Genomic DNA, 23,638 nt, shown 5'->3' with positions numbered 1-23,638 from the left:
AGGCAAAGAAAATGGTGGCTCTGAGTCACAGGAGTTGTTAAAGGATACTGGCAATCTGAGAGATAATGCTAAAGTAAACACATTCACTGTGTGTGTTCCACATTCACTGAGGATGTGAACATCTAGATCAGGCATCCCCAAACTTCGGCCCTCCAGATGTTTTGGACTACAATTCCCATCTTCCCCGACCACTGGTCCTGTTAGCTAGGGATCATGGGAGTTGTAGGCCAAAACATCTGGAGGGCCGCAGTTTGGGGATGCCTGATCTAGATTAAGGGCAGCTGTAATACAAGGTCAAACGCACATCATAAGAGCCCAAGAAGCAGACCAGTGGAATAAGAGAATAATAAGATCAAATAATTGTAGAGTTGGGGATGACCCCGAGGGTCATCCGGTCCAACCCCCTGGAATGCAGGAATCTCAACTAAAGCATCCATGGCTGATGGTCGTCCAACCTCTGCTTAAAATCCTCTAAGAAAGGCGAGCTCACCACCTCCTGAGGGAGACCATTCCATTGACAAACAGCTCTTACTCAGTACTGGTGGCTGCCCTGTGGAACGCCCTCCCATCAGAAATAAACAACTATCTGACTTTTTATAAGACATCTGAAGGCAGTCCCCTTTAGGGAAGTTTTTAATGTTTGATATTTTATTTTGTTTTTAATCTGTTGGGAGCTGCGCAGAGTGGCTGGGGAGACCCGGCAGAAGGTCAGGGTATAAATAATAATTTGTTGTTGATGTGGTGGTGGTGGTGGTGATGGTGGTTGTGGTTGATTGAGGTTGAATACTGACAAGACAGAAGTACTGTTTGTGGGGGACAGGAGGCGGGCAGGTGTGGAGGACTCCCTGGTCCTGAATGGGGTAACTGTGCCCCTGAAAGACCAGGTGCACAGTCATTCTGGACTCACAGCTGTCCATGGAGGCACAGGTCAATTCTGTGTCCAGGGCAGCTGTCTATCAGCTCCATCTGGTACGCAGGCTGAGACCCTACTTGCCTGCGGACTGTCTCTTGTTATCTCCCGCTTGGACTACTGCAATGTGCTCTACATGGGGCTACCTTTGAAGGTGACTCGGAAACTACAACTAATCCAGAATGCGGCAGCTAGACTGGTGACTGGGAGCGGCCGCCGAGACCACATAACACCGGTCTTGAAAGATCTACATTGGCTCCCAGTACGTTTCCGAGCACAGTTCAAAGTGTTGGTGCTGACCTTTAAAGCCCTAAATGGCCTCGGTCCAGTATACCTGAAGGAGCGTCTCCACCTCCATCATTCTTCCCAGACACTGAGGTCCAGCACCGAGGGCCTTCTGGCGGTTCCCTCATTGTGAGAAGCCAAGTTGCAGGGAACTAGACAGAGGGCCTTCTCGGTAGTGGCGCACGCCCTGTGGAACGCCCTCCCATTAGATGTCAAAGAGAAAAACAACTACCAGACCAGGCATCCCCAAACTTCGGCCCTCCAGATGGTTTGGACTACAATTCCCATCTTCCCCAACCACTGGTCCGGTTAGCTAGGGATCATGGGAGTTGTAGGCCAAAACACCTGGAGGGCCGCAGGTTGGGGATGCCTGTACCAGACTTTTAGAAGACATCTGAAGGCAGCCCTGTTTAGGGAGGCTTTTAATGTTCAATAGATCACTGTGTTTTATTTTTCTGTTGGAAGCTGCCCAGAGTGGCTGGGGAAACCCAGCCAGATGGGCAGGGTATAAATAATAAATTATTATTATTGTTGTTGTTGCTATTATTATTATTATTATTATTATTATTATTATTATTATTAGAAAGTTCTTCCTGATATTTAGTTGGAATCTCATTTCTTGTAACTTGAAGCCATTGGTTTGAGTCCTATCCCCCCCCCCCCCAAGAGAAGGAGAAAAGAAGCTTGTTCCAACTTCCACGTGACAGCCTTGAGATATTTGAAGATGGCTATCATATCTTCTCTCTGTCTCTTCTTATCCTGGTTAAACATACCCAACCCCTTCAACCATTCATCATAAGGCTTGGTTTCCAGGCCCTTGATCATCTTAGTCATCCTCCTCTGCACACGTTCCTTACTAAATTGTAATTCCCAGAACTGGACACATTACTCCAGAAACTCAGCTAGATTGGTAAAGAAATAGCATTTTATATGCATTGTATATGCATTATAACACTGTTTTCCTGAAACACTTCTTTGATATCTCTAGCTCCAGCCAGGTGTGGTCTGACCAAGGCAGAGAGAAGAAATACCATGATGCACCTGTAGCAGCAAAACCAGACACCTTCATCTGCCCCACATGCAGCAAAACATGTCTCTCCAATATCGTTCTCTACAGCCACAACAGGCACTGTATAAATCTCCAGTGGTTTAACTTTATCCTCAAAATCACACTCTTCCATTGTCTCCCAAGACAGACAAATGCCAACAATGACTTCCCTCGACTGGGACACTATACTTCTGCTGAATAGCATTAGCTTTTTCTGCTGCTGCATCACACTGTTGGCTCATATTAAACCTGTGGTCTACTAGGACCCCTAGATTCTTCTCACATGTATTACTGGCAAGGTAGTCCAGCATCTTGTTCCCCACATTGGCCAACCAGATGCCCAAGGAAACCCTAAACAAGATTCTTCAGTTCCTCGAAATCTTGAGTCACTACCAGTTGCTCCTTCCTTTCAGATTAGACTATTGATTATTCTTTTCTGGTTTCAGGTGCACTATTATTTAGATATAATCTTCGTGTCTGCAGGGGCGGATGAAAAAATGATCCGGCACCTTCGTATGGTAACAATTATTATTGCCATAATCGCGCTCTTGATCGCGGTAAGCCTTTTCCGCTTCTATGTCTCTTTCCTTCTGAATCTTGAAACTCACTGTTCTTCACAGGAAAGAAATTTAAGTGTCACAGTCTCCCCCCTCCCCACAACAGCCCCATGAAAAATAAACATTTTTGGGGGGAATGAGAGTATTATGAGAGTTCTCTGAGCATTCTTTGTAAGACAACCATAGTTATTTACACACAGTACCTGTATTCTAGTTTGTATTAGAAATCATCTGAAGGGGTAAAAAAATTGTTTGTTTTTGCATCAAAAATAATTTTGTTTATTTGTTTCTTTCATTTCGTGGGATACATTCATATTCACTAAGTTTTCATTCCATTACATAATCACTTGTTTTCATTCCATTAGTAAATTTATGTGGAGGGGTAATAAGATAAAAAGTACCCAGACAAATGAATTTCAAATCTAGGCTAACTGTAAGGAGAAGCCCCTACTGCAGAAGAACCACAGTTGTCAAAATACCCTTAAGAAAATCCAGTTAAATTTAATTCATCTATAGGAAAGGTATACCCCATAAGCTGCAATTCTATACAACAGGGGAAACCAATCTGTTTGTTCTTCAGATATTGCGACTTTTTGAACAACTGAACCTTATTACTGAGTTTATTTATTACTGACTTACTGAACTTTCTCTGCACCTTTTCCTCATCCCTGAATATTGGCCATGCTGGCTGGAACTGATGGGAGTCCTTAAGATTTAGGGAATAATACCATGTTGGCTAACTGTGCAAACTCAAAGGCACACCATGCTTCAATATCTGTGGTTTATATGTGGATTCTTCCATAGTGAAGGGTACCTTCATTCAGATATGACTGAGATAGAACTATCATTCCTCAGGGACATGTATTTTTAGCAGAATGCTGGTCCCATCAGTCAATCTCACACGCGGCAGGAGCAAAAGATTTGAAATCATTTACTGCCACTACAAACTGTAAACTACATTATGCAGCATTACTTCAGCAGAAAAACACAGCTATCCTGTGTTAGATGGCTACAGAAAACTTTTTATTATTAATTCAGAAAGTCTACTTTCTCTGAAAATGTTGCTGATTTTATCTGTGCTCTATTGACCATTATTTTATATGTACACCATTTAAATATTTTAATTTTGATTAAGAATAATAATGTAAATTAAATTAAACACTACAGTAATTTCACTTGTGCATTTGATGGGAATTGCTCATGAAAACATTTCCGAAGGAAGGATTGTCCTGTGAAGTTTAGGCATAAAATACAAGTGATCCTTTTAAGTTCTTGGGGGTTTCCTCTGTGCCTTTTGTCTACTATAGTTTTGCCCCTCCCTCCTGGTTTTGTGGTCTGTTTCTACCAGAGTCCAACCCACACTGCATAACACCACTGGCTTTTAAAATTTTGTTTGCATTTTTATCCCATCCTTCTTCCAAGGAGCATGGGGCACTCTCATTTTATACTCCAAAGAATCGAGTCCAACACTACTTACTACACACCTCATTTGCTCTCATAATGGTCTCTCTCACACTTCATAGGAACACTGAAAGAGTCTTGCTGGAGACTCTAGATGGGCCAAAGGCCCATCTAGGACACCATCCTGTTCTCACAGGGTGTGAAGTTATGTTGAAAAATATCCCCCAATGCATAATCTGGTTATATTGCATTTGCTTGCTTACACTGACACTATCAAAGAACTCTTTAAAGGTTAAAACAAAACAAAATTTAAAAAATCCCTTCCAGTAGCACCTTAGAGACCAACTAAGTTTGCCATAGGTATCAGCTTTCATGTGCATGCACACTTCTTCAGATACACTGAAACAGAAGTCACCAGACCCTTGTGTATAGTCAGAGGGTGGGAGGGGTATTACTCAGAAGGGTGGTGGGAATGGGTGATTGGCTGATAGGAGTGGTAAACCTGTTGGAGACTGTTAATGACTGCATGGTCTTGCAGGGTCTGGTGACTTCTGTTTCAGTGTATCTGAAGAAGTGTGCATGCACACGAAAGCTCATACCTGTAACAAACTTAGTTGGACTCTAAGGTGCTACTGGAAGGATTTTTTAAATTTTGTTTTGACTACGTCAGACCAACACGGCTACCTACCTGTAACTCTTAAAAGGTTAGTTGGTCAGGACTTGCCTTTCGAGAACTCACACTGATATGTTCATTCATATGCTTCCTAATATTAGCTTTAATAATGCTTTCTATCAGTTTTACAGGAACCAATATAAGCTATGTTGCATTGTATTTTCCTGGATCTCCTTTCCTCCTCTCTATATTCTCTAGATGTATCTTGTGGATACTAAGGGACACAGGTATCTGCTTCTGACTGGCTTTCTGATGTGCAGCATCATCTGTGTTCTGTTAACCTTGGCCCTGGAAATGCAGGTTTGTAATTTAGAGTTGAGAATCACCAAATGGGCTGTCATTTAGCCCCATTCTCGCTCCCCCTATAATCCATGCTATGTAATAGCAACAAAGTTAACGTGAAAGTTGGCTGTATATGCTGATGGGTATGCTGTGGGTTAAACCACAGAGCCTAGGGCTTGCCGATCAGAAGGTCGGCGATTCGAATCCCTGCGACGGGGTGAGCTCCTGTTGCTCGGTCCCAGCTCCTGACAACCTAGCAGTTCGAAAGAACAGCAAAGTGCAAGTAGATAAATAGGTACCACTCCAGCGGGAAGGTAAATGGTGTTTCCGTGCGCTGCTCTGGTTCACCAGCTCCCTCAGCCAGTAAAGTGAGATGAGCGCTGCAACCCCAGAGTCATCCGCGACTGGACCTAATGTTCAGGGGGTCCCTTTACTTTTACATCTGTAGAAAGAGACTTGAGTGAAAACTTCGGTTTATACAATTCATTTGAATTTTGTGCAAAGGTTTGAAGGGAATGGCTGAGAATGGATATAGTCTCCCATCTGTGAAAGTCATTTGGATGTTGCAAGAAACTCAAAGAGATGGATATCTTGGTGTTCTGCCTCACCTGCTGTATTCAATTTGCCCAGCAGCAAAAAAGACAGTCACGGCAACTTACATACATGGAAACCAAATATAACAGAAACAATTATACCGTGAAATTCCCTGAAACAAGAGGTAATCGGATAAGATAAAAATATATAAGGAACTAAGGATTATCAAAAAAAAAACTAATAGAAAAAAGCTGATATAGAATTAATTTACAAAAACAATCAAAGCCTTGACGGGATGCCGGCTACAACCTCGTTGCACTGCGATTAACAGTTTCCTCAGAAGGAAATTGAAAAAAACTATACTTTATTAATATGGTACAGTTTAACCTACAAAGTTAAACTGCCTATCACCATGGCTTATTTTCAGGGTATGGCTTATTTTCGGGGTATGGCTTATTTCCGGAGAACACGGTAGCTGTCTGAAAAACTGGGCTGTGAGAGCTCCATGATCTAATGCATTCTTTGCACCCTTTAATTCCTTAGTTCCTTTTATATATTTTATCTTATCCGATTACCTCTCATTTCAGGGAATTTCACGGTATAGTTGTTTCTGTTATATTTGGTATTCAATTTGTCAGCAATTGTAGCCATGTGGTTGCCGTCCCATTGATGTTAGAGTCCAACTCCTATCAGCCCCAACTAACATGGAAAGTGGTGAGGGATGATGTGAACTGTAGTCTAGCAACACTGACTATCCCTGCACTAGATAAGGGGCACCTGTCAATATCATATGTACATAACTGAAATGCAACCTACTTTCTCTAACAGATCACCATTGAAGATATGGCGTATGTCAACATACTTTTAGTCCAAGTATTTATGATAGCACACTCCATTGGGCCAGGTAATTACTCACATTATGTACTGATCTCCTTAAATGATATGCAAGATATTAACGGGATAGAGGAATATTTCAGTTCTATGGTGAAACGGTGACCCATGTCATGAACCCTTTCTTTCCACCAAGGTACAATGCCAAATGTAATTGTGGTGACAATGTTCCTTCAGTCGTCACGGGCCTCAGCCTTTGTGATTGCGGGATTTGTGAAGTGGTTCACACACCTTCTTATGAGGATTGTGTTCCTTCCAATTGCGGTGAGTGATATTGATAGTCAACTTGATGCAGGATGCAAAGTTTGCATCAGTGAGCTACGTCCATCTCTGTTCCTCAACATTATCCACCCAGCCAGCCCTCGGGTAAAACCCAACATATGAAGCCATAACCTCAGATGGATGGATTTGTCAGCATTCTTGTCTTTTGCTTTATTCAATGTGAATGTTAAGGCATTTTTAAGGTGTACATATTTCCTAATAAGGTTCAAACCATCTGAACAAAATTCCAATGCCCAGTTGGCCATGAAAACCAGTGCTTAGCCTTGAGCAAGTTGCTCTTGCTTCCAGATAAGGAGCCATAGTTTTGTATGCAGAAAGTCTGAGACCCCATCTTTGGTATCTCTGGTATTTCCTGGAAAAGACCTCTGTCTAAGGACCTGCTGCCAGGCAGTGTAGGAAATACTGAGCTGCTTGGACAAGCTGTCTGACTCTGTACAAAACAGTTTCATGTGTTCACCCTTGTCTGCAGCCTGGAAGTCTGGGCCTTAACTAGGAACTGCTTAATAATAATAATAATAATAATAATAATAATAATATATTATTTATACCCCGCCCATCTTGCTGGGTTCCCCCAGCCACTCTGGGCGGTTTCCAACAAAATATTAAAATACAGAAACCCATCAAACATTAAAAGCTTCCCTAAACAGGGCTGCCTTGAGATGCCTTCTAAAGGTCTGGTAATTGTTGTTCTCTTTGACCTCTGGTGGGAGGGCATTCTACAGGCCAAAGAGCCAGAGCCAAAGAGTCAGAGTTACTGCAGACTGTATATGCTCAAGTGCAAAGCCCACTAGAGATATAGAAGGGAATAGGGAGTATGTAACTTCAGCTCCTGTCATGGGCGTAGCATGGGTTGCTGGTGCCCGGGACAGGGCAAGTATTGCAACTCTCTGAACTGGGCATTGGTCGGTCTCTTTGCTGGCCAGTATCGAATCAAGGGAGTCTCTCCTTGCAATGAAGTCCCAACTTAGGAGCTATAACTCTGCTTAGGAGCAGAGATAAGGGAGAGAAATGCAAAGCCAGGAGCACCACTGTCTTGCCTTGCCCTCCTGTCCTTGCAAGAAGGTGTTCTGGCCAACAAACGTGGCTCCAGAATTGCATTCCCACCTTCCTCTTCCTCCCTCCCTCCTTGGTGGGCTCAGCAAAAAAAAACCTTCCCCCCTCCTTCTCGGTCAGCCCAGGGGTGGGGCATGTGGGGGTATCCCTTCACCAGCCATGAGGAGAAGGAGGAGCAGCTGCCATCTCCCCCCCAAAAAAAACCGCAGCCTGGGTGCGGCTTGCCTCCCCACAGCTCCATCCTCGATGAGGGAGCCTGTTGTGCCTGGTTGCTCTCTTTCAGAAATTTCTGCCCAGGACCATGCTCCCCCTTCCCCCCTTCCCCCACACTATCCCACTGGCTGTTGGGATTGGTAGAATATGTGATGCCTTTGAGTTTGTTGTTGTTGTTTAGTCGTTTAGTCGTGTCCGACTCTTCGTGACCCCATGGACCATAGCACGCCAGGCACTCCTGTCTTGCACTGCCTCCCGCAATTTGGTCAAACTCATGTTCGTAGCTTCGAGAACACTGTCCAACCATCTTGTCCTCTGTCGTCCCCTTCTCCTAGTGCCCTCAATCTTTCCCAACATCAGGGTCTTTTCCAAGGATTCTTCTCTTCTCATGAGGTGGCCAAAGTATTGGAGCCTCAGCTTCACGATCTGTCCTTCCAGGGAGCACTCAGGGCTGATTTCCTTCAGAATGGATAGGTTTGATCTTCTTGCAGTCCATGGGACTCTCAAGAGTCTCCTCCAGCACCATAATTCAAAAGCATCAATTCTTCGGCGATCAGCCTTCTTCATGGTCCAGCTCTCACTTCCATACATCACTACTGGGAAAACCATAGCTTTAACTATGGTTTAGTTAAAGTTAAAGCCTTTGAGTTTACTACTCTACATAAGAAAACTTCCACCCTACTGCACAAATCTCAATCCTCTACTTCCAGTGGTTGAGTGGTTTGCAGGATACACACTTCTTATATCATCAGATATATGAAGGGTGCTTGTGTACCCTAAGCTCTAAAGAACAGCTGCCGTTGGAGGAAGTAGCAATATACAGATATCACTTGGTTTCCCCCCACTCTCTGAGGAGTCCAGCTCTAGCAGTAGTGATATAAGCGAGCTGACCCCTGTTGCTATGACCCAACATATCTACAGAAGGGCTCATTTTGCAGAGCATGAAGAAGTAGTCAGCAGTTCACCACTGCAAAGTCCTCTGGTCAAAGCTAAAGGGTTTGGGGATGCCTGTTTGTGGAATGTAGTGGAGAAGAACATCCCCGAGGAGGTGCTCACTCTCAGGTATAGGTGAGATGATCACATTTCATAGTGGCCCTGATAGCTCCTCCAAGCAAGACAGGAGCAGCATTCTGGACGGTGGCAGGGGGCAGGGGCTATTGTCCCTCCCCCTGCAATATCCCCCAGCTTATCCTATGCCAGGAATGCAGACTGAGGATAGAGAATCAGAAGGAGCCTCTATGAAGTGTCAGCAGAGCATGGTCTAGACTCTAGAACATGTGGTTCCCAACCTTTTTTTTAACCATGCCCCACCTAAGTATTTCTAAAATCCTGGTGCTCCCCTGCCCCGTGACATATAATTGTCCCCTGTGAGTGCCTGGATGCGGTTGGAGGATGGATGGCGGTTAATGGATTGAGGTTGAATCCTGACAAGACAGAAGTACTGTTCTTGTGGGGACAGGGGATGGGCTGGTATGCAGGACTCCCTGGTCCTGAATGGGGTAACTGAGGCCCTGAAGGACCAGGTACGCAGCCTGGGAGTCATTTTGAACCCACAGCTGTCCATGGAGGCGCAGGTCAACTCTGTAGCCAGGGCAGCTGTCTACCAGCTACATCCGGTACGCAGGCTGAAAGCCTACCTGCCCATGGACTGTCTCGCCTGAATGGTGCATGCTCTAGTTATCTCCCGCTTGGACTATTGCAATGCGCTCTACGTGGGGCTACCTTTGAAGGTGACCTGGAAACTACAACTAATCCAGAATGCGGCAGCTAGACTGGTGACTGGGGGCGGCCGCCGAGACCATATAACACCGTTCCTAAAAGACCTACATGGGCTCCCAGTACGTTTCCGAGCACAATTCAAAGTGTTGGTGTTGACCTTTAAAGCCCTAAACGGCCCCAGTATACCTGAAGGAGTGTCTCCACCCCCATCGTACTGCCCGGACACTGAGGTCCAGCGCCGAGGGCCTTCTGGCGGTTCCCTCACTGTGAGAAGCAAAGCTACAGGGAACCAGGCAGAGGGCCTTCTCGGTAGTGGCACCCACCCCGTGGAACGCCCTCACTTCAGATGTCAAAGAGATAAATAACTATCTGACATTTAGAAGACATTTGAAGGCAGCCCTGTTCAGGGAAGTTTTTAATGTGTGACATTTTAATGTATTTTAAATTTTTATTGGAAGCCACCCAGATTGGCTGGGGAAACCCAAGCATGGGCGGGGTACAAATAAAATAATAATAATTAATTACTTAATTACTTACTTAATTAATTAATAATAATAAATGTAAGGGTGACTCCCTACAGGGAGTCAACACCCATCATTCTGATGTCCACTTCATCAAGTACAGAGAGCACCAGTGGTTCTGAAGCAGCCAGAGGGGGAGGGGGAGACTCGGAGGAGGAGAGAAATCAGAGGGAGGAACAATGGGAAAGCTCGGGGGTGGAGGGATGCAGGCAGACACTTAGGGATGCTGCAGAGCCAGGGAACTGACTGCTGAGGGAGGAAGCTGAAAGGGCATCACTCCTTCCAGTGCCAGAAGTAAGGAGAGAGCCACAACGCAGGTCAAGGGGGCGGCGTTTTGGGGTTCCCAGACTACTTTGCTGGCGTAGGAACAGACGTACGCCATTGCCGGATTCTGATTCGGGATGAGAGGTCATGTTTTCAGCTGTCTCTACACTGTAAATAAATAGCACAATAAATGTCTTTGAAGACAAACTGGTCTCAGGCAGAGTTACTCCAGAGTAGCCACGGCAACCCTCTAATAATAATAATAATAATAATAATAATAATAATAATAATAATAATAATTCTTGTTATTCTAAAAGTGATCACCTATTCACGTGTTAGAACAGTTAATATCTATTCACTGTTAATAACTCATTCTCTGCCCCCCTTAAAAATAAACTTGCCACCTTGTGGGGTTTGTGCCCCACATTGGGAACCGCAAGCCAAGAAGCACTTTGAGCTCGGGGGGCAGGGGGGGAAAGAACCCAGATTGATATGTATGTGTGAAATATGGATGAATACAATTCCGTATTATGCTCAAGTCTGTCCTTTTCATCTCTAGGCAGTCATCGGGTCCTACGGCTGCCTTCTGTTCTTGCCTTTCTGTGGAGGGGTGTTTTTTTATCTCTTCAGGAATTTCCCAGAAACCAGGAATAGAACTTTTGTGGATATTAGAAGAATCCTAGAAATCCAGAAGCTTAGGAAGGCGATACGTAAGAAACCAACAGAAACATAGAAACTTGGGAAGCAACCCATGCAGTTTGTTTATTAAATTCTTTTTTTAAAAAAAAAATTTATTTATGGTGCTCACAAATTTAGTTACAAACATTTTAACCGATATACAAAATACATAGACTCAGTCCACAATTTCTCCAAAACATTGCTGTTACCTCAATTTGCACATTCATACATAAATTGTTCCCCTCACCCCTTCCTTTCAAACCCTCCTCCCCCTCCCCCTTCCACACTCCCTTCCCACTCCCCATTAACCCATTTCCCTTTTTTCACTGATTACAGGTGACTCTTAGAGTTTACATGTCTACCTTGTTAATAAAGTCTTTGTTTCTCCAAATCAGGTTGTTGTTGTTGTTATTTACCCATTCATCTGAGTACAGGGGGGTGATGAGGGGAGGGTGGACCTACATAGTCTTCTCTATTTCAACTTATTTTATTTCTCGAACTCCCAATCATTCCCGAGCGTATTATACTACACATTCTAACATTGAACGTACGTAACATAATGCCTTTCTCTATATAAAATGTCAAATGCGTTCTTAAACCATAATGCATCAATAGTTTGCTGTCAATCATCTACTTCTTCTCGCTCTTCTTCAGATTCCATCCATTACAAGCATAGGCAGTGTACCTTTACTATATTTTTGTACATATATCTTATACTTTTCCCACTTTGTGGCAAAATTTTGACTTGATTTGCCCCTTAAGTTGTTAGTTAGACAGGCCATTTCAACAAATTCTTGTAGTTTAATTTGCCATTCCAGAATTGTAGGGACCTCAGTCTCCTTCCATCCTTTGGCGACCAAAATCCTGGCCGCCGCAGTCGCATAAAGGAATATTTCCTTCATTGGTTTTGGAATTTCTTTCCCTATTATACTTAATAATAGCGCCTCGGGTTTTTTTGGAAATGTTATTCCTAAGATCTTCTTAATTTCTTCATAGATTTGTCCCCAGAATTTTTTAATTTTCTCGCAAGTCCACCACATGTGGTATAGATCCCCCTTACTCCCTCCACACCTCCAACACAAGTTGGACAAGTTCTTATAAATCTTAGAGAGTCTGGAGGGAGTAAGGTACCATCGGTGTTGGACTTTTAACATGTTCTCTTTAATGTTAACACTCGCCGTAAAATTCATTTCACATTTCCAAAGATGCTCCCACTCTTCTATCATTATGGGCCGTCCAATGTCCTGTGCCCATCTAATCATATTGTCTTTGGTTGCTTCATCCATTACTCCAACTTCCAACAGAAGCCTATACATTTTTGATGTTACTTTTATTTTATTATTTATCAGTTCTCTTTCCAACCTTGATGGTTCTCTCCCGAATCCTATTTCCCTGTCCTTTTTATACTGCTCATACGTTTGATGGTATTCTAGCCAGGTTGTAAAATATATTTTCACATCCTCATATTTTTGGAATGTTATTTTACCCTCTTTTTCTATCAATAGGTTGTTATATGTTGCCCATCCTTTTTTCATATTCCTTTTCTTAACCGCTAACGCTTCTGTGGGGGATGCCCATTTTGGTATTTTTGGTTCTAGGAACCTTTTGTATTTTTCCCAAACTTTGAGTAATGAATGTCTTATTATATGATTCATAAAAGCCCGATGCACCGCCTTTTTACCGTATACTAGATAGGCGTGCCACCCAAATCGGGTATCATGCCCCTCCAGATCCAGTAAACCCGTATTATTCAGAAGGAACCATTCCTTCAACCAGGAAAGACAGACTGCTTCGTAATATGTTTTGAGATCCGGTAGGCCAAACCCACCTCTCTCTTTGATGTCGATTAAGACTTTATGTTTTGTCCTGGGTCTTTTCCCGGCCCATATAAACTTTGCGATTTCTCTTTGCCATCTATCAATACAATCAAGTTTCCTTAAGATTGGTATAGTTTGGAACAGAAATAGGAGCCTAGGTAAAATATTTAGTTTTACAGTGGAAATTCGACCTAAAAACGAAAGTTGTAGCCTATTCCACGTCTCCATATCCCTTTTGATCTCACCCCAGACCTTTAAATAATTATTCTCGAAAAGATTGATATTTTTGGGAGTAATCCAGAGCCCTAAATATTTAATTTTTGGGTATATTTTTATTTGCGTATTTTTTCCAATTCTTCTTGATTTACCTTTGTTATGTTCTTAACTAACAGTTTTGTTTTATTTACATTTAGTTTAAAGCCAGAAACCTTCCCAAAATCCTGCATTATTTCTATCGCTCTTAATAAACTTTCCTTTGGTTGTTCTGTTGTAATGATGAGGTCATCCGCAAATGCCCTCATCTTGTACCTATTTTTACCCAGCTGTATACCTATAATCCTCTCGTCTTCTCTGATCTTCTTACATAAAACTTCTAATACTAATATAAAAATCAAGGGAGAAAGCGGGCATCCCTGTCTTACCCCTTTTTCAATCGCACAGTCTTGTGTTATGGAGCCGTTAATCAGGATTTTTGCTTTTTGTTCTGTGTAAATTGCTTGTACGCTATTTTTATAAACTACTCCAAAGTCCATTTGATCCAATATACCTTTCATGAACTTCCACGAGACCCTGTCAAAGGCTTTCTCCGCGTCGACTGCCATAATAGCCGCTGGTTTGTCAATACGTAAATCTAAATATTCCAAAATGTTAATCAGTATTCTTGTATTATTTTGAATGTGTCTGCCCGGGAGAAAGCCTGCCTGGTCATCGTGTATGATATCATTAAGGACCATCTTTGTTCTATCTGCCAAAATAGATGCGTACAGTTTATAGTCATTATTCAAGAGGGCTATAGGTCTATAATTTGTTATCTCTAGTTTGTCACTGCCCTTAAATTCTTTTTTTTTTAATAACAACAATAATGATTCAAGAGAGCCTTTCTTGTTATCCTTCACTTGTCTTAGCCCAGGTGACATACTTATAAAAGCAGTTTCCCTCCTGGTTTGAAGGCACAACCTTTATTTATTTATTTTATTTTTCCCCTCCCCATATTCAGGTTATTCTATGAACATGGGTAGATTTCAACAAAGCAGCAGGTCTAAATCTCACTAGCTACCACCCTTCCAGGTCTTAGTAGCTGTTTGTGAACATTGTGTGAACAATATGTTGGCTGGGCTGAAGCAGATACAGTTCTGAGACAGGCTTGCAGCTCAGTGCCTGCAATTGCAGCTTGGGAATGTGAAAGAGGCTTTGCAAGTCTGATTGGAAACCTGTGAGGAGAGAGGGGGAGATGCTTAACTCATACTGTAAAGGTAAAGGTACCCCTGACCATCAGGTCCATTCGTGACCGACTCTGGGGTTGTGGCGCTCATCTTGCCTTATTGGCTGAGGGAGCCAGCGTACAGCTTCCAGGTCATGTGGCCAGCAAGACTAAGCTGTTTCTGGAAACCAGAGCAGCGCACGGAAACACCGTTTACCTTCCCATCAGAACGGTACCTATTTATCTACTTGAACTTTTGACATGTTTTAGAACTGCTAGGTTGGCAGGAGCAGGGACCAAGCAACGGGAGCTCACCCCGTCACGGGGATTTGAACCGCCGACCTTCTGATCAGCAAGCCCTAGGTTCTGTGGTTTAACCCACAGCGCCACCCATATCATACTGAGGAAGCCTTAAATCAGAGATGAGGAAACAAGTGGCCCTCTAGATGTTATGAGACCCAAGGTCCATCACTCCAAATCAGCAAGTCAATCGTCATGTATAATGGGAGTTGGGGTCCAACAAGGCTCCCCAATCTTGGCTTAATTCAGACTGCCCATATATACCAGGGGTGTAGATCCACCTTGAATGAAGTCTCAATCCTGAGCTAAAGCAGACTGCTTTGGTGGTATTCAGACTGCTTCTGAAGTGAAGCTGCTTTCTTCCTAAGCATTCTGAAGCAAATCAGCCTGATTTCAAAGCTTTCATCCTGCTTCAGAGCTCTGAAGAGAAGTTAGAAGCAATTGTTTCACCTCTGGCAGCAAAATATTTTGAGACAGTCCTGCCTGCTGTCATTGCTGAAAAGCCTGCCCTTTACTCTTGCATTGAAAGAGAAACCGCTGTTTCTTCTTCAGAGATGGAGAGTTCCCATTCCATTCCAGGGAAGAAATTAAGCACTAGAAAATGTAACATTTCAGAAGAACCCTTGATCAGGCAGAAAACCTCTCCCCATATTTGCAAGAACTGTGACTCTTTCCAAGAATTTTTGCCAGGAGGAACACACTAATGAGTGTCAGGTGCTGTTCTGAATGCTGGGAATGATTTGTTGGAAATCACATTAAATACCAACATCCGTCTGCAGATGAGATCTGTGATGTCCTCGTTCCAATCCCGAGCAGATGGAGAGATACAAACACTTGCCGCTTTCCCATAGATTTGCACATTTGCATCTGAAATGTCTACCTGTATCTCCTACATTGTCCTTGCATTCAGGCATAGTAGTAGTGAGAAGAGCGAGAGGCTATCTGGCAAAGAATATCAAGCTGATACAGGATGCAGAAATATATCAAAAAACTGTTATTTATCTTCCTCCACATTGCAACCTGTTTCAAAATCATACATAGCATCTTTCTCTCTTTGAGTCTGGTTTTCAAAAATCTATTTCACCCATTCCCTCACTCCCCCAAATGGAGAACTTCAAACCTATTAATGCTCAATTGTTCCCCAAAGGGCTGCTTTGATGACACTCCGTGCAAACAGCACTGTTGTATATTCAGGTCAGACTTCTCCACATTTTGGGGTTCCTTTAATTATACCCCAATATCAGCCAGAACTGACTCTTTCTACCTCTTAACAACACTGAATATTATTAACTGATCAATCAGACATGCAAAGTTTTGGGATAATGCTGAGAATCAGAACATAATGGCCTGTGTGCTGTATGCATATGCCTTGTTAATAAGGGAATCGGTGCAATTTAATGCAATGTCTCTCAAACCAGTGCAGGGTGGTCCATTAGGCAAGTGAGCAGGCCCGGCTCTAGGTAGACCCCCGGTGGCGCAGGGCACCATGGCGCCGGCCCGCCAGAAAGGCGCCGCGAGCTGCGCCCGCCCGCTGGCCGGCCGGTCCGCCGGTCCGCCGCGCAGCTGCGCCTGTGGGAGCCGCGCTGCGCGCAGCGCCCACCCGCCCACCGCGCTGGGAAACGGGGCGGGAGGGCGCCAGAGAGATCCGGCACACCACAGCGGCAGGGGCGTTTAAGACTGCCCTGCAAGAGAGGCACTGTCCTGCCAAGCTCAGCATGCAAGCCCCCCATCTGCCTCCCTCTCTACTTACTAGCAGCATATGGGTGGCACATGGGAGGCAGTGAGAGATTTTACTTTCTTGGACTCCTTGATCACTGCAGGTGGTGACAGCAGTCACGAAATTAAAAGACGCCTGCTTCTTAGGAGAAAAGCAATGACAAACCTAGACAGCATCTTAAAAAGCAGAGACATCACCTTGCCTACAAAGGTCCGTATAGTTCAAGCTATGGTTTTCCCAGTAGTGATGTATGGAAGTGAGAGCTGGACCATAAAGAAGGCTGATCGCCGAAGAATTGATGCTTTTGAATTATGATGCTGGAGGAGACTCTTGAGAGTCCCATGGACTGCAAGAAGATCAAACCTATCCATTCTGAAGGAAATCAGCCCTGAGTGCTCACTGGAAGGACAGATCGTGAAGCTGAGGCTCCAATACTCAGGCCACCTCATGAGAAGAGAAGAATCCTTGGAAAAGACCCTGATGTTGGGAAAGATGGAGGGCACAAGGAGAAGGGGACGACAGAGGACGAGATGGTTGGACAGTGTTCTCGAAGCTACGAACATGAGTTTGACCAAGCTGCGATGGTTGGACAGTGTTCTCGAAGCTACGAACATGAGTTTGACCAAGCTGCGGGGGGCAGTGGAGGACAGGAGTGCCTGGCATGCTGTGGTCCATGAGGTCACGAAGAGTCGGACACGACTAAACGACTAAACAACAACATGGGTGGCACTGCTTATCTGCCTCCTCCTCCTTAGACTTAGCACTGTTTTTGTAGAACTCAACAAGGAAGTGAATGGAGACAAGAGCAGAATTAGTTGCTTCTAACTTCACTAGCCATTTGCTGCGGCTCCAATTACTTGGTCTTTGCCTCCCTGCCTTCCTCCCTACCAGTTCTAATGAGCACCGGCCACCACTGTTCCAAACTTTTTAAAAAACCAAACCCAACCAAAAGGCAACATACCTCATTTTGTTCTGATTGAATGGTTTTACACAAGAAAGGGCTTGCTCTTTAACATGCAGAATAAAGTTAGCAAGCCTCAGTGAAAACCATCCTAAGTGTTTCCATAGGAGTCACTGTGATAGTCAGTGTGTTGTGTTGTGTTGTGAAGTGATGTGATTTGTGTCATACATGTGGAGGAAAAACTTAAAACACATAGCAGCAGAGTTTCCAAAAATAGTCCAGAGGCAATTGTATTTCATCCAGCAGATCTTGTGCTGAAGGCAAATGAGTATAATAGTCATCAAATCCAGTACATTCAGGATTGGCACAGTCCATAAAAATCCAGTTGCAGCACTTACAAAAACCTATAAACTTATAACAAGACTGAAACTTAACATTAAGCATACTATGTACAGAACACCACACCAGAAGGAAGAGAGATAGAAAGAGAGAGTGAAACCCAGGCTCCTCCTGGCCTATATTCATAGTCAATGCAGTCTTTAGCATATGCGCTGCTGGGGTGCAAAGATCCACCCAGCACCCCCAAATTTAGTTTAGCCGCCAAATTAACTTTTATGATGATGTAAGAGTTAATTTTGTGTGCACAGCACCATTGAGAATGGCAAGCGCCACCATTGTGAATGACAAGCACCGCCGCTGGCGCAGCGCATCTTTGGTAAATGAGCGCACAAAGTCGAAAGTCCTTTAGTGAAACAGTAGGTATACATTTCAGTAATACCTAGGTATATATGTATTTTGTTTTTCTAGCTTGATCAAAATTATTATTTCATAACAGGTAGATAGTTAAGAGCTTAGGTGGCTTCAGCGGTGGGTGCCTGGCACACCCCAGAATTCAGCACCCAGGTGCCCCGCACCCCTTTCACCCTTGGGTGAAGACGGCCTTGTTTATAGTCAGCATGACCTTAATTGGAAGAGATAAGAGAACTCCTTCAAATCAGCTTCCCAGAAAGTATAACCCAAACAATCATGGCCTTTCTGCCTGCTTCTCTCACACAGAGAAGCTGCTAGTAGCTTCTAGAATCCTCTTGTATTAACCAGAATAAGAAAGATCTCCACACATCAGATCAATACTTTGGGCATTAAGAAAGGAAAACTAACAATTTGGGGGTAAGAACATTACACTGGACTAGGACTTGGGTGCCCCAGGTTCTGTTGACTCCGTAACTTGGAAATCCTGGGCAGGATGCCAGAAGAGCCAATGCAATTCCAAGCACAGCATGTTGGATGGACACTGGGAGACTGAGGTTTAAATGCTGTTTCACCCAGTGGCTCTGACCATAGCTGGAAGTAAAAGCAGATGGAGTGGGGGGGACACACACAGGATCTCTGCTTCCAGATCCAACCTGTCTGGGGGTATAAATACAGGAGAACCTCCAAACCATTCTTATTTTCAGTTATGGGGATTTTGCCCCCCCCCCCAGCAGATTCGTTCTGGATTGAACTCTGTGGTAGTCTGAATTGAATCTGAATGGGAACTCTCCCTGGTTCCTTGATTCCATGGGGAAAACAATGTCTCTGTTGTTTATGAGGTGGACCTTCGCCCAGTGGGAGAGCATGTGCCTTACATGCAGAAGTCCTGGATTTGATCCCAGGCATCTCTGGTTATAATAGGACCGAGTAGGCAGTGATGAGAAAGTCCTTTGACAGAGACCTTGAAGAGCTGTTGCTGCTGCCAGGGAACATGGACAAGATGGACAAAATAGTCAGAGGACCTGATACAAGGCAGTTTGCTACATGTACACACATAGTGAGGTCTATGGCTGGAAATTCTAAGGACCAGGATTCTACTTCTGAAACGTATGGTGTGTTGTGTACACATTTGACTGGACTCTTGTCTTATGATGCTCTTTTGGTCAAATGCCCCCCTCAGAGCCCTAAAACAGCCACCCTGCATGCTCTATCATAGGACCCTCACTCTCCCTTTCAAAAAAGAGGGCCCATTTGTGGGTATAGTTCAGAGTGCTTGGAACTGTTCCCTAGAGACAAACCACCACTTCAGAAGAGCTAACAGAGGAAAGATCAGGCCTCAAGGAAGTGTTGAAATCAGTTATTGTTAACACCCTTCATATTAGAATCCTTACGCAACACAGGAAGGGGGGGTTGTGTGTGGGTTTTTTATTTGCAAAATGTCTCTGGCTTGCTTCTTCTAACGTCTGTACTTGTGGGTGGCTTCCTTTGGGACAGTTTGTTCTTTGTCGTTAACCCCCCCCCCTTCTCTCAAGCAAGTACTCTGCCAGCCAAACAGGGAGAGTTTGAATGACTCTATTGTGGCAGCGCTCCAGGGACAGAAGAAGCTACACATGTTTGCACTGCATACTTAATGAGCCCATCCAATTTTTGTTTTACAATTTGTATTTGAGGGCTGGGACGGGATGAGACAAAATTGCCTCATTTTCAATACCTTTGTGACCTCAGAGGAGAACAGGTTATGAGCTGTGTGTTGTATTGCACACTAATAAACACACATGGCCATGACTAACTTAGTTTCCTTGATTTTAGTGGGTCTGTTTTAGTGGGACTAGTATAGAATGCAACCCTACTCTGGTGTCTCTTTTCATCTTTTATGGTTGCCTTGAAGATGCAGGCAGGCCTACCTTACCTCGGTGCCATGTCGACTTCCAGCAGGTTAAGCCTTGGACATTACTTATCTTCTTTTCACCTAATTAAGGCGGCAACCTAGTTCAGAGGAGGTGCCTGGGCACAGCCTAGACAACTGCTATGTGGGAGCTCAAAGTGATGCCTTGAGAGATGTGGGCTCTCCTCTCCATCCTCTGCCCTCTGAAGCTTTGTGAGGGCTGCAGCCCACTCCCGGTTCTCCTTGCTGACAGAGGGGAGGCCATTGATCCCACTTCCCTTGGAAGGGGAAGACAGATCCATTGTTCCTGCTGTTACTACAGCTTCTCAGTAACATCTCCTCACCTTCTTCTTTGCCTCATTTCCACTTCCTTTCCTCCACCATCACCCCTGTCAATGGCGCTGTCCAGGATGTTAAGGGGTCCATGACCACCCCTGGCACTCTTCTGCTTCTGCCCCACTGTTCCTGCTTCCTGTTTACATCAGCCTTTCTCAACCTCGAGTCCCCAGGTGTTGTTGAACTACAACTCCCATCATCCCTGACCACTGGTTCTCCTAACTAGGGATGATGGGATGTAGTCCAACAACATCTGGGGACCAAAGGTTGAGAAAAGCTGGTTTCAATAGTAGGATTGGACTGAATGTTCACTTGTTTTGGGGCATGGCGGGGTTGGGTGTGGGTGAGTGTGAATTGTGCGGTCAGAGCCCACATTACTTTGTAGGGGGTAGAATCTTGCATGGGGAATGTGTAACCTTTCCCAGCACATGTCTGCAGCTGTTTTCCCCTGGTTTGCTGCTGGCCCCACCATTTTCCCCTTCAATTACAGCTTCTTCTTCCTTCACTATGTGACCCTAGTCAGTCCAGGATCATTCAATGAATGTAATGATGTCAGAAGACTTTGTGGTTGATAAAGTCTTGCTTATGTGCTGAGGTGGAGCCAGCCAATTGTTCTTTGTAAGATCGCATTAATGTCATTCATAGAAGTTCTGTAAAGTGGTGTGTTTGTGTTGATATGTCTCTCTTTACTCATGTTGCAATATGCTTTGTAGTTGAGTGTGTTTCTTGCTAAGTGTCAGGGACATCCCTTCCCAAAGCGACAGAGAAGACTCTGGAGAGGAAGGAGGGCAGGCTGTGTGTGTGTGGGGGGGAGGTAGAAGCTTGATTCCTTCCCACATTGAGAGTGATGTAAGCCCTTCCCATTCTGGAATGCAGGCTATAAATTCCCAAGACACCACAGGGCAGACAGAGCCTGTTGCAAAGGAACTGCCACTGTTAGATTCAGCTCAAGAGGAGGAGGAGGAGAAGGGGCAGGCTGCCCCTGAGTCTCCTTGGAGTAGGCAGAAGAGTAGAGTACAGGCACAACGCCAGCCCAGCAGGAGGTGGGGCAACCAGTGGGGGATATCCTGTTGGCGTCAACAGTATCATCCAGTGGGTCCAACTGTCTCATCTGGAGAGGATTGAGCTGGGAGGGCTCGGATTGAAACTACTGTGTAATTACTAAATAAAACTAAGAGTAATAAACCTGCCAGCTTGCCATGTCTTGGTGTGAGAGAGACATCGTAAATCCTGACACTAAGTATATTTTGGGTCGCCCCTTATTATTGCTTTTTACACAAGATTTGAAGTATGCTCATGAATGCCAGTTGCTAGGAATCATAAGTGGGGAGAGTGTTGTTGTTGTTGTGCTCAAGTCCTTCTTGCGGGCTTCCTACAGGAATCTGGTTGGCCACTGTGAGGATAGCATAATAATAATAATAATAATAATAATAATAATAATAATAATAATTTTTATTTATACCCCGCCCTCCCCAGGCAAAAACCGGGCTCAGGGCGGCTCACACCAACAAAACCAGTATTGAAATTTAAAATGCAGCCTCATTTCAAGTAGTCCATAAATCCAGGCCATGAGGGAGGAAAACACAGGGGTCAGGCTAAGTCCAACCCAAAGGCCAGGCAGAACAGCTCTGTCTTGCAGGCCCTGCGGAAAGATGACAAATCCCGCAGGGCCCTGGTCTCCTGGGAAAGAGTGTTCCACCAAGTTGGGGCCAATACTGAAAAGGCCCTGGCTCTAGTAGAGGCCAATCTAGCCACCTTATGGCTTGGGATCTCCAAAGTATTGTTGTTTGTGGACCTTAAGGTCCTCCGCGGGGCATACCAGGAGAGGCGGTCCCGTAGAGGGTCCCAAGCCGCATAGGGCTTTAAAGGTCAAAACCAGCACCTTAAACCTGATCCTGTACTCCACCGGGAGCCAGTGCAGCTGGTAAAGCACTGGATGAATGTGATCCCATGGCCGGGACCCCGTAAGGAGCCTCGCCACGGTATTCTGCACCCGCTGGAGTTTCTGGGTAAGTTTTAAGGGCAGCCCCGCGTAGAGCGAGTTACAATAATCAAGCCTGGAAGTGACCGTCACATGGATCACTGTGGCCAGATCAGGGTGAGAGAGGTAAGGGACCAGCTGCTTAATACTGCACTAAGTGGGCCATTTTCCTAATCCATCAGGCACTTCTTCTATTCCTACAAGATATTTAAATATAACACAAAATCAAGCAATGCACAATAGTGATGAAGAAAGATGCTGTAAACATCCCTCAGTGCATTCGTGTGCCTTTCCCCATTTACTTCTACTGTGGGACAGTGGAGTTGATTCATAAACAACCAGCTGGGCCAAATCTTGGACACAGTCGTAGCAGAGACATGCGTTACCTTACAGCTTGGAAGAGATCCCTTGTGATTGGGGGAACAGCAGAGCTGGCCCACCCATGAAGAAGGGTGAAGCACCCAGCTCAGGTGGCACAAGTAATAAAGGCAGCACTCCACTAGCCTACCCCACTGCTTCCGCCACCAAGAGGAAGCACATGGTGTTGCCGTTCGTCTTCCTTCCCCCAGATGGAGAAGCGAAGTGAGCGGCAACGCATGGAGGAGTGCCCCAGCTCCAACCGAGTTTGGTGAGAACTGGGACATGGTGGCAGTGGGACGCGGCAAGTAGGGCCAGGAGATGGCAATTCCCATTCTGCCTCAGGTGGCAAAACTGGGCAGGCCACCCCCAGGGAACAGAAACTAACAATAGTCCTTTTAAATTTTATTTGTACCGGAACTGTGGAGGAGACAAGGAGGAATAATGCAGCAGGAGCTCTTTCTTTCCTAGTCAAGGCCACACCGTGCCAAACAAAATAGCATAGTTCCTCTGCGTTCCCATCTCATTTTGAGAGACGCCAACATGGAGGAAGACCTTTAGCAGGTTCTGCTTCTGTTTTGGGAGACGAGGTGAGTTATGTAATAACACCACGTTCCCACCCACCCTCTTTTACACTCTCCCGTTATGCAAACATGTAGCTTGACACACATACATAATGTGTTACCTAATGTAACCATGAGTTATTTTGTCCATTTTATTTAAAGTAGCAACAAAGTTTCAGGAATCAAGAAGGGAGGGAAAACAAATTGAAGGCTGTCATGGGCTTCAGAATTACTTTTTTAAAATAAAAATAAAAATGTTGTGCTGAAGGGTATTCCTCAAAGAAGTTTTTCGCAGACTTG

The sequence above is a fragment of the Zootoca vivipara genome, chromosome 8 (assembly GCF_963506605.1).
Source record: "Zootoca vivipara chromosome 8, rZooViv1.1, whole genome shotgun sequence".
Lineage (NCBI taxonomy): Eukaryota > Metazoa > Chordata > Lepidosauria > Squamata > Lacertidae > Zootoca > Zootoca vivipara.
Note: the sequence above shows the minus strand (reverse complement) of the source record.